Source organism: Vidua macroura, chromosome 19, assembly GCF_024509145.1.
Source record: "Vidua macroura isolate BioBank_ID:100142 chromosome 19, ASM2450914v1, whole genome shotgun sequence".
In the NCBI taxonomy this organism is placed as follows: Eukaryota; Metazoa; Chordata; class Aves; order Passeriformes; family Viduidae; genus Vidua; species Vidua macroura.
This window is the reverse complement of record NC_071589.1, coordinates 3,434,964-3,448,048: the sequence shown is the minus strand read 5'-3', so window position 1 is coordinate 3,448,048 and position 13,085 is coordinate 3,434,964. Positions and strand designations below refer to the sequence as shown.

At 46.1% G+C, this 13,085-nt stretch overlaps 1 long non-coding RNA gene across 1 annotated transcript; it reads right to left on the bottom strand.

The window, feature by feature from the left end:
* Window positions 1-9,890: 9,890 nt before the first annotated feature.
* LOC128816863 (uncharacterized) lies at window positions 9,891-11,102 on the bottom strand. Its single transcript, XR_008440034.1, has 3 exons — window positions 11,057-11,102; window positions 10,650-10,954; window positions 9,891-10,339 (listed from the first exon to the last, which is right to left on the bottom strand). It is a non-coding gene; the product is annotated as an uncharacterized LOC128816863 (long non-coding RNA).
* Window positions 11,103-13,085: the final 1,983 nt, after the last annotated feature.

The following is a 13,085-nucleotide window of genomic DNA, read 5'->3' as shown; positions in this document are numbered from 1 at the left end:
TAATCCAAACATAAAGAGAAATCAGCAGCTGTGTTTCTATAATCTTAGCTGCCTGGCTGTGGGATTTGCTTTCCTTGGATAGATAAAATGAATTGTGCTTTATGCTGAAGCACTAAAGCCACAGGTACACTTTTCCCTCACATGGCTTTCTCTAAATCAGTCATTCTGCACGATGGAACAGAAGCCAAAAACCCATTAAACTGCCAGGATAATGTATTTGCCCCACATCACTTTTTGCCCCTCAGTTAATGAGTATGGGGAAGAAAAAAAGAGGAAATATGGGAACAGTCTGCAGGCACCACTATGGATACAGCAATCACCTTCATGCTCTGGGCAACTGATGCATTAACAGTGTATTTATTACAAGTGACAAGTTCCAAGGATCCATGCAATGGAGATGGTCCTCATTTGCCATAATAAAACAGACCATGAAAGTGCCTGTCATGATGCCACTAACTGGTTCCTGAGCCCAGTTGTGCATCCTGTGACATGGCTTCTTTGCATCTCTTTGTAGAGAGATGCTTTACACTCCCTTGATGCCCACATAACTAATCAGCAAGTGCAAGGTGGCCAGAGCCATGCCTCAGAGTGAAGCAAAGACAATAATTTCTTGTATTTTCCTTCTTCGCCTCTCATGATTTAAAAAGAGCCCATTATCATTTACTGGATTCATTTCCAGCAGGTATTTCTTCAGAGAATGCTCTGATTTTTGTCACTCAGTTTGGATTGGACACCAGTGTCAGATGAGATTTCAACAGACTCACAGGCCTGGATTTCTGATGAAAATTTTCACACTTGCAAATTGATACATTTGCTTCCTGCAAATCACTCACAGTGACTTTTCCCAAAGGCATCCCTGACAGCAAATGCATTAGCTCAGGTATTTGAGGATTTCACCATAAACAAGGGTACAAAAACCAGCAGAAGCAAATGCAACATTTAATTTGACAAATATTTACCAAAAAAACAAAAAAAAACAAAAAAAACACCAGCACCCAGCCCCTCTGGCAACCACCCCACAGAAATTATACTGCCTGTCCAATTTAGAAAGCCTGAATGAAAGGAAATCATCAATATTCTTTGGGGGAAACTAAATTTACCTTGAGTAAAGCCTAGCTTATGCAACCAGCCACCAAAAGCCCTGCCAAACTACCAGGCAGGCCTTAAGGACAAATTTTGCCAGCTGTAGGCTACGGAAGTCTGTGTTTAATAAATGTTGACCCTTTAGTAAGTCCCTGGCAGCAACCAGAAGGGAGAGCGTGGCAGGTTGTGAAAGGCACCAGGCTGAGGGAGCTCACAGATTTACTCGTCACAGATGACAGTGAGAAACCTCTCAAAGGGAAGCTGGAGAAAATTTGTTTATGGAATTACAGAGATTTGTGTCTGTTACAGTTCCAGAAGTTTCACTGTATCCTGAGGATCTCAGCACGCAGGAGTTAAAAAAAAGAGAAATGGACGGAGATTGTCTTTGGATGGAGGTTGTAGGATTAACACCCACGGGGTAAATGAAGTGTTTGGTTAGGATGGAACGCAGCAATCCCTCCCTTGGAGGAGACAGAAGCCACATTTTGATTTACTTCCATGGGGCAGAGAGAAGCAGCTCATTATCAAAGGCACTGGGTGTGTCAGTGATGCCTTCTGCAGGCTGCCCTAGAGCAGAGGCTGGACAGAGCTAAGAATAAAGCAGGGATTTACTAAAAGGATTTCCTCCATGGATCCACCTTGGGCAGCACCAGAGCCCAGCCAGGGCTGCACCCAAGATGAACCAAAATGGTCCCAAAATGCACGAGCGCTCCCGGGGGCTCTCACTGGGATCAGCTCTGCTCCATTTGCACCTTGCAGTTCATTGTCCCATTCCAGCTTTAGCCCATGCAGTCCCATCCTGCTTGTTTTTCTCTCTCCAGCCCACGTTGTTTGTGCTCTTGGGCCTGAGATTTGGATCATTTCTCCTTGGTCCCCAGCTGGAGCAGGAATTGTTTTGTCTCCCTGCTCTGTGTAGAGAGCTCACCATCCCCTGATATGAAGCTCAGACCTACACACTAAAGCAGCACAGAATTTGAAAAACATGAAAGCCAAAACCTGAGGCATCACCAGGACTCCTCACTGGCAGTGCACAGTTGTGTGGTCAGCCTGTGATGATTTTCAGGGCTGGAATGTGCTAAAGTCAGAGTGTTGAGGTCTCATTTAGGGGTAGGGTATCTAGATTAAACACCTACAGCTCTAAACCACAAGAGTCTTTGCCACAGCCCTGAATTTCCCCAGTTTTGTATAACAGTAAATTCATCACTTAAATAGCACCCCAACTGAGATTTCAATGAACCAAATATATGAGAAATAAATATCCAAGCCCATGTATGTTTTTCAGTGTACATACAAGGCAGAAATAATGACTCCACAGAGATGGAAATCAAGGACTTTTAAAAGCAGATTTGTCATTGCCCTATCAAGCTTACAAGAGAACATTGTGCCACCAGCTCCAACAATTTTCTATGAACTCTCAGATGTAAAGTGATTTTTTTAAAAACATTCTGGTTCCTGAAATCCCTGAATTGTTGGAAAACATGGCCTTACTTTAAAAAAATACGTACAGTTTAGTTTCTAGCCCCTCAGATGAGCTCACAGGTGTGACAAAGAAGATCAAGAGAAACCCAGGTCTATTTTTTCATACTGCCCTGTGCTACCTAAGTCAGTCCCAGCTGGAATTCCAGCTCAGCTCAAGGCTGATGCTCCTGCTGCCCAGCACCCATGGACTCACTGCCCTGACCTGGCACATCCACCCTGGGAAAGCCTTGTGCCAAAGATAAGGGCAGGATAAAGATAGTGAAGAAGAACAAACTAAAAAGGCTTTTTGGGGTCTTCCTGATGCAGCATTTCCTCAGGCAGAATTTCTGGAGGAAAGACCACCATAAAGGACCCAAACCAAAACCTTGTGATGGGAGGCTCGCAGGCTGCAAGGAATTTGGAAAGTTGGCTTTTGACTGCATTTATATGTTGATGACAACATATTGGTGCAAAGCTTTGGATGAATAACTTTGAATTTAGTGCCTGAGCTCCTGGCCAGGGCAGCAGCCCCTTCCCAGGACAGGAAGGCTCTCTCTGGCCACAGACCCTGCTCGCTGAGGCAGAGGACAGGAAAGGCTTCACGTCAGCACAGTGCTGAGGTTTTCTCTGACTGGAAACGTTCCTGCTGTTATTCTGAACAGTCTGTCCACACTTCACGGCATAAACTGCTTTAGAAATTACAGCCTGGAATGTAAACCCAGGCCGGGCTGGCTGCGTGCCCTGGCTGCTCCTCCAGGCTTCTCTGCCAAGGGGTGTCTGGTGTCAGCAAGAGGGACAGAAGCATAAAAAAGCAAACACCTGGCTCCAGCAGCCATATCCTCCCTACTAACCAGCACTGTTTGCTTTGTGCCACAAGAGAGGGGAGAATAGAAGCCACATTTTGGACTGTCGACAGCCAAAACCAGCACGTGGACTAAACACGTCCTCCAGCAGTTACACTCCCCTCAGGTTTCCATCCACATCTGGATTTTTCCCCAATACCATAGAACTGAGCCTCTTGAAATGGCTTCTTGATCTGCCAGCATCGGTGTGGAGAGCAAGCAAGGAGTTTTTTGGGTGAGAAATGCTCAGAACTGCCTCTCTGAGTGGTTTGGGGAAGGCTCCCCAGCAGCTGAGGGCAGGAATGCATGGGCCATGAGTGTGCCTGCCCCGGCCCCAGCAGCAGGAACCAGCAGGATACGTGTCCATCCATCCCAAACACAGCCAGGGCTTGGGAATGCAGCCAAGGGGAGCAGTCTGGTGCAAGGTCCAGATGTTGCCAGATAAGATAAACAGCTTTGCACCGCAGCAATCAGACTTTTCCTCCCCTCTATTAACTCCTAACTTATCAAGAGGGCTGAAGTTCACACACATTAATGAGGTTCAGACAGAGTGATCCACTCCATATTAAAGCAAAAACCCCCAAAGCACAGCCCAACTAAATCATGCATTCCTCAGGCCCTGTGATGGCTCCTGTTTTATCAACATAGCAGCCAGAAAAGGGTTTCTGGCCCCAGATGATGTGCAATAATTCTATCTTTACAGCAGGACTTGAAGGACACATCTTCTCCATTACTCCTGTGTGTTTTTAATGTTAAACTCTCTACCACCATATTTAAGACCAAAGAGGGTTTACAGGGCAAAAGCCAAATATGTTAAGAAGGTCTCATCACATGAAATTGCATCTTAGGCACCAAAGAGAACAAATGAGAAGCTGGGTGAAGGCAGAAGGCAGAGTGATGAAGCTAATGCTGGAACTCTTTATCTCACAGAAAAATGGCTGGGTAGCTGCTCATTTGATGTGCAGCAATTAAAGACTAATTTACACAGTGCCACTTAGTGACAAGTATAATTATGTCCTACTCAGGGTACATATCAGATAATAATTGCCTCCAGCTGAGCTGGAGGTTGTAACCCACTAAAAGGGACTTTAATGATGTGACCAAAGATGGATTTCAGCTGGAAAGTTTATGACTGACCAGAAGAGCACAGGAGCTGCTCACAACTTTTTTAGGAAAACTGCAATAGAAGCTTGATCTCCTCTATCTAAAGAATTGCACTGATCTATGAGTAGATATCTAACAAAGATAAGAAGGTACAAAACAAAATAGATTTCTAGGGCAGATCATACAGGAATTTGTTCAATTCACAGGGCTCTGGTGCCAAAAGCTTTTTTATAAACTACTCTCCAGTATCTTATGTGGCTCCAAAAGACATTAACTACCACTCCCAGGATGCTGCTGAAATTAACTTTTAATATCCCTCATTAAAATAAAATCCCAAAGCACACAAACAAGCCTGGCTTGTAACACTTGCATAAAAAAAATATGAAGTCTCATCTTAAATTGTGGACAGACTGGAGTTCTTCCACAGAGCAGAAGTGCTCAGCTGCACACTGTGGAAGAGATATTCTGCATGTGTCCCCAGACCTCCTCAAGGAGAAGGAGGAATTTACACGATGGTCCTTTTGAGCATGTACTCAGTATTTTTCTCCCCACACTCCATTGGTCTTCCCAGCCCCCAGGTGAGGACTGCAAAGGAAGAGGGGCTGGGATGAGGGTGCGGGAGCAGAGATGGGATTAGAGCAGCATCAGTAAAAGCCAAGTTGGTTTCAGAAGGCTTTGGGATGCTGTGGCTCCACACCAAGAATCCAGCTATGCTTGTCATAGCCATACTGGTAAATTCCCAGCATTTGGGGTGTACTTCAGTCAGCAGCTGTGTTGCACTGAGCAGCAAGGAGCACGAAAATAAAGCAGGACAGGTCATAAAAACTGAGCTCAGTAATAATTTGTGCTGTAAAGTAAGCAGCCTTAGGACTTCTCAGAGATTTTATCAGCCTGTTCAGGGGAACAGCATTAGTAGTAGAGGTAGTTTTGATTAAATGACATAGCATGATTCAAATGTGCAAGTGTAGAAATGCATCAGAGTGGGATGTCAGCTCAATGGAACAATCAAAGTCACTTCAAATGAAAGCTCAAGGCATTTTCTCACACACATTTGTCTTCCTCCTCCTCTGATGGGATGAGATATATAAGCCAAATTTTATCTCTACTGCTAGCCCTGGTTTCTAACTGGAAAAGGATTCTCAAACAAATTCATGAAACAGGTGAGGTTCCTCAAGAGTTTACCCTGAGTAGTTACACCACTCTCACTTTCACCATGACCATCACACAGAGGAGACACAGCACAGCCTGGGGCTGTAACTCTTCATGACTGCCCCCTGAGCAGGGTCCTTGTCCAGGACAGCCGGGGACTCCCCCATTCTGTGACCTTCACATTCTCTGGACAGAGAGACATCATTCTGTCTCTCAGGATTTCTTGAAGAAGCACAGCGAGAAGAAGAGAAAACAATCTTTATCTCTGCCCCTTTGTTTCCCCCATGTGGAATGTGGTGTGGAGATTGTTCACCTGCAGTGATTGCTGGGTTGGATTCTGGTGAAGGTTGTTTGGGGTCAGTGCCCAGTGGGATCCAGCTGTGCTGGGCTCTCAGCAGAGTCACAGTTTGAGTTAGTTAGAGAGGTGAGTAAGAAGTGAGTATGTAGAATAGGATAGTATCTCTTTAAATAGTATATTAATGTAATAGAGTATAGTTTTACTAAAGCTATCCTTCAGCCTTCTGATCTGCAGCCAGACATCATCATTTCTTCCCTGAGCTGGGGTTTGACACTTTTTACTATACCCATTCCTCACCCTGCTGGGTGGCAGCTCCTGACAGTCTCACAGGCTCTGCAGGCAGGGCCTGGCTAAGCCAGAGCAGTCAGAACCTGGATATTAGGAGAAAGTTTTTTACAGAAAGGGTGACAAAGTTCTGGAATGGCTGCCCGGGGAGGTGGTGGAGTCACCATCCCTGGGTGTGTTTAACACAGACTGGATGTGGCACTGGGTGCCAGGGTTGAGTTGAGGTGTTGGGGCTGGGTTGGACTTGATGATCTTGAAGGTCTCTTCCAACCCAGTGATTCTGTGAATTCTGTGAACCTCTGGGCCAGCCCCTGGTCCTGCACAGCACCCAGATGCCAGGGCAGACCTTGGGAAACTCCCTCAGGCTGCAGTGGGTACCAAGAGCTGAGGTTTCAGCTGGCACTGAAACTTCACTTGTCCTTGGAAGTAAAGGTCTGCTGAGGTTAGCCTGGGGTGAGGGATGCCTGTGTGATGATCACCATGATTTTGGGAGGAGGCCAATGACTGTGATCGTTAGACCAAAATTGGCTTAGCAAGGCTGGGTGTAATGTCCTGTGACCCTTTGTGCACTGTTCTCCCTGTAAAAATAACCTCACGTGGGATCATCCTTCCAGGCAGGAGCACGGGTGCCACGCACAGCTCAGACAGCCCTGTCCCCAAGCTCAGCAGGGTTGAACACCCTGTTCCTGCTGTCCACCATCCTTTCTGCTCTCCCTGCTCCCCTCACCCACTGTATTCTCTCAGTTATTGGGGGATAACCAGGATTCCCAGGCCATCTCAGCTGGCCTCCCCTGACACAGCCCCAAGAGCCATCCCCCAGCCAATCCCTTCAGCACACACCATCTCAGATTTTATGGCAATTCTCGCTGGATTAGGGAGTTAGCAGCACCCAAGATCCCAGCATAGGCTCTGGGATGGTTGTGTTTGCTCACACAGACATACTCAGATAAGGCAACTTATTACTGTGTTGATAATGAACCAAGAGGTAATCTGGGCTGTCTGCACAGAGCTTTGGTAATTAATGCCTTGCACTTCCCAAGCTTCACAGAAAGCATTTATAATTAACCTCTTCTTCTTTCCTGCCATATGGTGCAAAAAACAACTGTTACTCTATCAAAAGCTCAGGAATATCTATTAAGCCATCTCAGTCAAATCAGGGCAGAAGCAATTTAGAAGACAATTACAGGCAGGAGATGTGAACTCCATTCTCAACTCCAGACACAGCACTGAAGAATAACATGCCTCAGCTCCCAGGCTCTGTGCCAAGGGCAAGCAGCATGAGAAAACATCTCCAGCCCACAGCACAACTCAGAAGGCCTCAAATTGAAGAGGATGGAGCACAACCACTGAAACCCCCAATTATCTAGGACTGATTGTTCTTATAATTGCTTGTTTCCAGGTTTACAGCAAAAGCATCAAGTTCTTCACGCTTTAATCTTGGTAACTAAAGTCTGAGCTTGTTCTCCTGTGAACCTCATCTCACATTTAGGAATGCCTAAGGAGTCAAGGCAGGATTGCTGAGGTGCTGAGCACCATCTCAGGACAATGGGAAGCACAAGGACAATGGGAATTGCTGCTGGAAAGCAGCACTGGCTACAGCAGAGTCTGCACATGGGGCTGCAAAAACACCATTGCCAGCCTGAGAAAGTTCTGTCTGTAAAGCTCTGAGGGGGAATGAGTGTGACCTGCAGGACACACACAAATCGCTTCTCCTGGAGGGGATGTGGCAATGAAGCTATTCCCACATCCAGCACTGACTCCTGGGTGATCACAGGAGGATATGGCAGAGCAGAAATCTGCAGCAGGCAAGAAAACACACTGTACCTCCAGCTAAATCACAAGGTAAGGACATACAGCAGTAGGGTCAATACTGGCTGAAAGTCATGTGGAGAAACCCCCGAGCAAGCCAATGCACTCAATCAGTAACAGCACTAACATTTGAGATCAAAAATTACCAGCATGCTCAGCAAACAGCACACCTCCAGCTGCAGGGGATTGTATCTCAACCCTTGTTCCAACTGTACCAAAAAAAAAAAAAAGGATATTTTTTAGTAATTCTGATTCTTCTTATTGATTCAAAATTGCATGTTCTTTTTCAAAGCTGTCAGGCCAACACCCCACCACAAAGAAGGTAGTGTGATGTTGCTCCAGGTATTGCTGAACTCTCTGCTGGCACTTGCTGATGTTTCCATGGTCTTATGGAATCTGAAAAGGTCCAGCAACTCCTTGAGTCATACACACTGTCTTCTTTTATGTTTTAGAAAGGGGGAATGTTTTATTCATAAAGAATTGAGGAGTTAAAGAAAATATTACTGTGGTACTGAAGCTGTTAATCACACAGAAAAGTGCACTGAAGGAAACTCTGAAAATAATCAGGAAAAGTGAGGCTGCCTTGCTGTCTCAGGATGGGCTTTGTCATCCTACACCACAGGTTTTCTTGGCTGTCTCTGGCTTGATGCTCATTCCTCAGGGCCCTCCTCCCACTCTGAAATCAGGCCCTGCTTTGCATATTCCAGTCTAGCAGAGGAAGAAAACAAATCCAAACACCAGAAAACAGAAGTGACAGCAAAAAGAACAATGAAACCAGCAGAAATATTTCCCCAAACGAAGCTGCAGTAGCTCCCAGCAACACTGAGGACGTGTCCAGAGCCAGAGCTGGGAATACCCACGTACAGAGGTCTCTGCATGTGCTCCCAGAGCAAACCTTTGCTGTGTTTCCATCCCAAACCCCTGAGTTCTGGCCCAACACTCCAGATACCAAGCCACATGTTCATCCAGATGTCAGCAGGAACAGCCAGCACAGGATGGGAGGGGAAGAGCATTGAGTGGCAAAAGGGTTCAATATTTCATTATCACATCATTCCCCGCCACTTCTAATGTTAAATTAATCCCTGTCTGTCCAGATCAGCTAAACTCATCCTCAAGATAAATTAGGTCAGCAGTTGCCTGAATTTTAAAAGGAAAAGAAAAAAAAAATCTGATTGAATGTTGCAAGTTTTTTCCACGCCTGATTTCCCATGAATTATTTATCCCAGCAGCAGCTCTGCATTGCTCAACAGAAACATTCCTATAGTCAAGAAAGCACTTCACCAGCAGGGCAGGGCAAAATAAGCCAAATTCCCCCAAAATATGGTGTCAGGGCACACCCTAGCCCTCTGTAAATCATCCTTCATGGAGCTGCATCCCTACCCACCACCTTTGCCTTCCTTGTTCAGCAAGCACAAAAGCATTTGCCTTTGAAGATTTGGCCTCAGGGCCAAAAAAAGCCAAGAAAATCCACTGGGGCATTATTTTTTTTCACCCTGCCAAGAGCAGATTGCTGCAGCAGTCATTGATAAAGTGACTCAGAGCCTCTGTGAGCTACAGAAGAAAAATGGAACAGTAAAACTTTGGCTATTCCAAAGCTGTTGCAAAAACCAGTGTCAAATCATTTATTGGCTGAACCTACACACATTCTAGTTGGTCCTACTAGACTTTAAATGCCTCCTTATATAGTGATAGCCCAGATTATCTTTTTACCTTATACAAATGAATTTTAAACTATTTCAGATGGATAAAAAATTCTCTGCTTGTGAGAGAATGTGCTGCTATCACAGAGAAACCTGAAAATGTTCTCTAACATTAAAAATCACCTCTTCTGAATAACACAGACCTGATTGTTTTAGAGCTGTGCAGCTTTTACTTTAAGCATTAAATTATTCTCCAGGGCTTAAACCCCACAAGTTTTAAGATAAAAGATGCTCTCAAAGATCTATTTAATTGTTATTAGATGGAAGAATTTAAGATACTGGATGGGAGATAAGCCTGTACAGAGACAGAAGCTGTTTTCTAGTTCTAGGAGACAATAAATCATGCTATTGGTCTATCTCTGGCCTTGGCTGGTAATAGATCACAGACATTTTCATAACCGAGTTCAAAAAAGACACAGAAAACCAGCCACAAAATAGTCACATTGCCAAAACACATCTTAAATAACACACAAAAAAAAATGGCCACAAACCAGTCAGGGTGCCAAAATGCATCAAATGTTAAGCAACCTGTGGTCTTCAGGATGTCAGGGTGAGACGGGCTGGTTGATGATGGCTTCTCAAGACAAATTTTGGGGGTTTGCAGCCCATTCCTGATGAGGTCAGCCGCCACAAAAGGAAAACAGCATTTGGTTGTTAGAGATCATGATTTGTGGAGCCATTTTATGAAACTCCCTCTGAGATGGATGTCTTAGAAAGGGTGGAAAGTGGTGTAAAATATTCAGAGTTGTTAACATCTCAAAGACAGAGTACAAACAAAAGGCTGCACGAAGCAGAAGGTGGCTTCAGCTGCTGCCCAGACCTCTCCTCGTGGGGACAAGGGACGTCAGGAGGAGCCACAGTAAAAAAAGGCAGAGGGAGAAAATGGTGAAAATTAGCATGGTAGGATTAAGAATTCAGCACCTCTGGCTGACAGCCAGCTCTTCAGGCAAGGAAAGCAGAGGAGGGAGGTGGTGTCATGGTCAGGACTCGGGGACATGTGGCCATGAGGAGCACGATGGGGACATCCTCACACCTTGGGATAAACACCAGAGAGTGGCCTTGAGCTGCTCCTCAGGGCACCCCTCACCCCAAAGCAAACTCTTTGCCCTCATGAGTGTAAAACTGCAGCACTCCCAGGGTGGCACCCAACAGGAATGCCACCACACGGTCACCGGGCCACGCACATGTCACCAGTGTCACCCCACCAGGGCACACACGTGGTCAGTCTGTAAGCACAGAAGGGAAAGGAGCATGAGGAAGGTGTCATCTGGAAGGTAATTCCAAGGAAGGCAGCAGGATCCAGCTTCAAAGAACACCAGTGAGCCAACCTTCCAGGAAGGGAGCCGGTGGCTCCGGGGAGCCGCCTCACCCGAGCCATCAGTGGTGACTGCAGCTGGGAGAAAGGGAACTGGGCTGGCATCACAGTGCTGACCTTTGTGACAACTGTGATGCAGACAGAGCTGAGGGAACAGTCCGTGCCTTCGCCCGCTAATTCCAGCCCTTGTGCAGCTCCAGAGCAGGAACTTGGTACCCAGCCCACGAGCACATGCTGGCGCTCGGAAGGACTCATGTTACTGTAATTCTGTGTTGAGAAGAGATGGAAAACAAAACTCCATTTTTGTGAAATGATCCTCACTCTCCGTGCTCGCACGGTATCCGTGGCATGTGGGCACCACACCAGCTCCAGGGGCGTCAGGGATACAGACACTGCCTTCAGGAGCCTTTCCCTGCTCCTGCTAAATCCATCCAGCTGGGCCTGCTAGGAGCAGTGAGCAGGCACAAACTCCCTGAGCACGGAGGGGTGGGGGTGAGGGCAGACAGGAGATCAGACACAGACTGCTGCCCACAGCCCGGCTGCACCAGCAGATGCCAGATGCTGTCCCATCACTTTGTATTTTTACTTCTGTCATACCTGGAATTTCTCAGCGAAGCAGGAAGGAGGAAAGCAGCAATCCAGGGATCCCTCTGCTGGCCTCTGCTGCTTAGACCTACCACGGTGTGCTCCTCTGCACATCCCTTCTGCTCAAATGAGCATCCCCTTTGGAAATTCAGGCTTCATTAAAAGCAGCAGGCAGTGTGCAATCATTAATCCTGCTTTAACGTGGATGCTCAGTAACAAATGTGCTGTAACTGTCATGTGCTGTATTCCTCAGCTCTGTTTTCAGTCCTCATCTCCAAGTTTAATGCTCTCTGGAATTAGTAAAGTCTGAAAAATATCACTCCTCATAGGTTCTGGTTGAGGACTGGGAGTAGGATTAGCTGACTTCTCTCAGAAGGTGCCAAGCACCGTGGAATTGACGTGACAAATAGCAGGACAAACAGAGAGGCTAAGATGGAGCTACAGCACAAGCATGACACTGAGATGAGAGAGAAAAAGAGCAAGATTAAAATGGAGAAAACATGAGACAGAAGGCAAGGAAAATGTAAAGAAGACAATGCCCTCAAAAGTGACCAGAAAATAAGGGTCCCTTACCCCATGACCAACTCTCAGAGGCTGCTGCAGCCCTGCCATGAAGGGAAATAGCAGGAATGGAGTTGGTCATGTATATTTACAGCTGCCTTTTACTTCAAGTTTCCAGGTTTCTAGTTCCACTAATCCCAAGGAGACTCTAAAGATCACAGCTATGCTGTATATTGAACTTCTGCTGCAGAGGTCTCCACAGGCACAACTCTGAGCTGCCAGTCTGAACTGGAAGAAATCTCTGTGACGTACTAATATTCAGAATAACAAAACCAAGGAAACAATCCAAACAATCAAACAAACAAAACCTCAAGGTTAATGCCATCCTTTGCTGGCTGCTTTGTGATTCATTCAGGTTGTGGCTGAACACTTGCAAACAGAAATGAACTGACAAATTTAAACTCTCAGCTTGTCATTGTGACAAGTAGTTGTACCTATCCCAGGTCACAGATGCACTTGGCTGCAAAGGAAACCAGCTGAACAGCCTGCCTGCTTGGCATGTGGATGAAGATACTTGAATTTAAGTGCTCCTGTACCCTCCTACAGGGTTGAGGAGAGGGCTTCTTTATCCTCTAAAGAAAAAAACAAGACCTTCCTGAAGTATTCACTTCTTTGTTTTATTGTCTCCAACATAAAGCTTAAGCAAAATAATTTAAAAATTGCTTCATTGCCAGTATGGGCTCCAGCTCCAGGGGAAGCTCCTCACCTGCCTCCCTCCCGACTAAAAGGACATCCAGCCCTTTTTCCCCTCAGTCTCCAGAGCTGCTGCAAAAGCACCGGCTGGTTTCATGAAACGCCACATAATTGAAAAACCTTCACCTCAGACCTTGGTGCTCACCCCGTGGAAGAGAAGCTGCTCACAAAGACCCACCCCAGGTGACACTGCAGGGACAGTA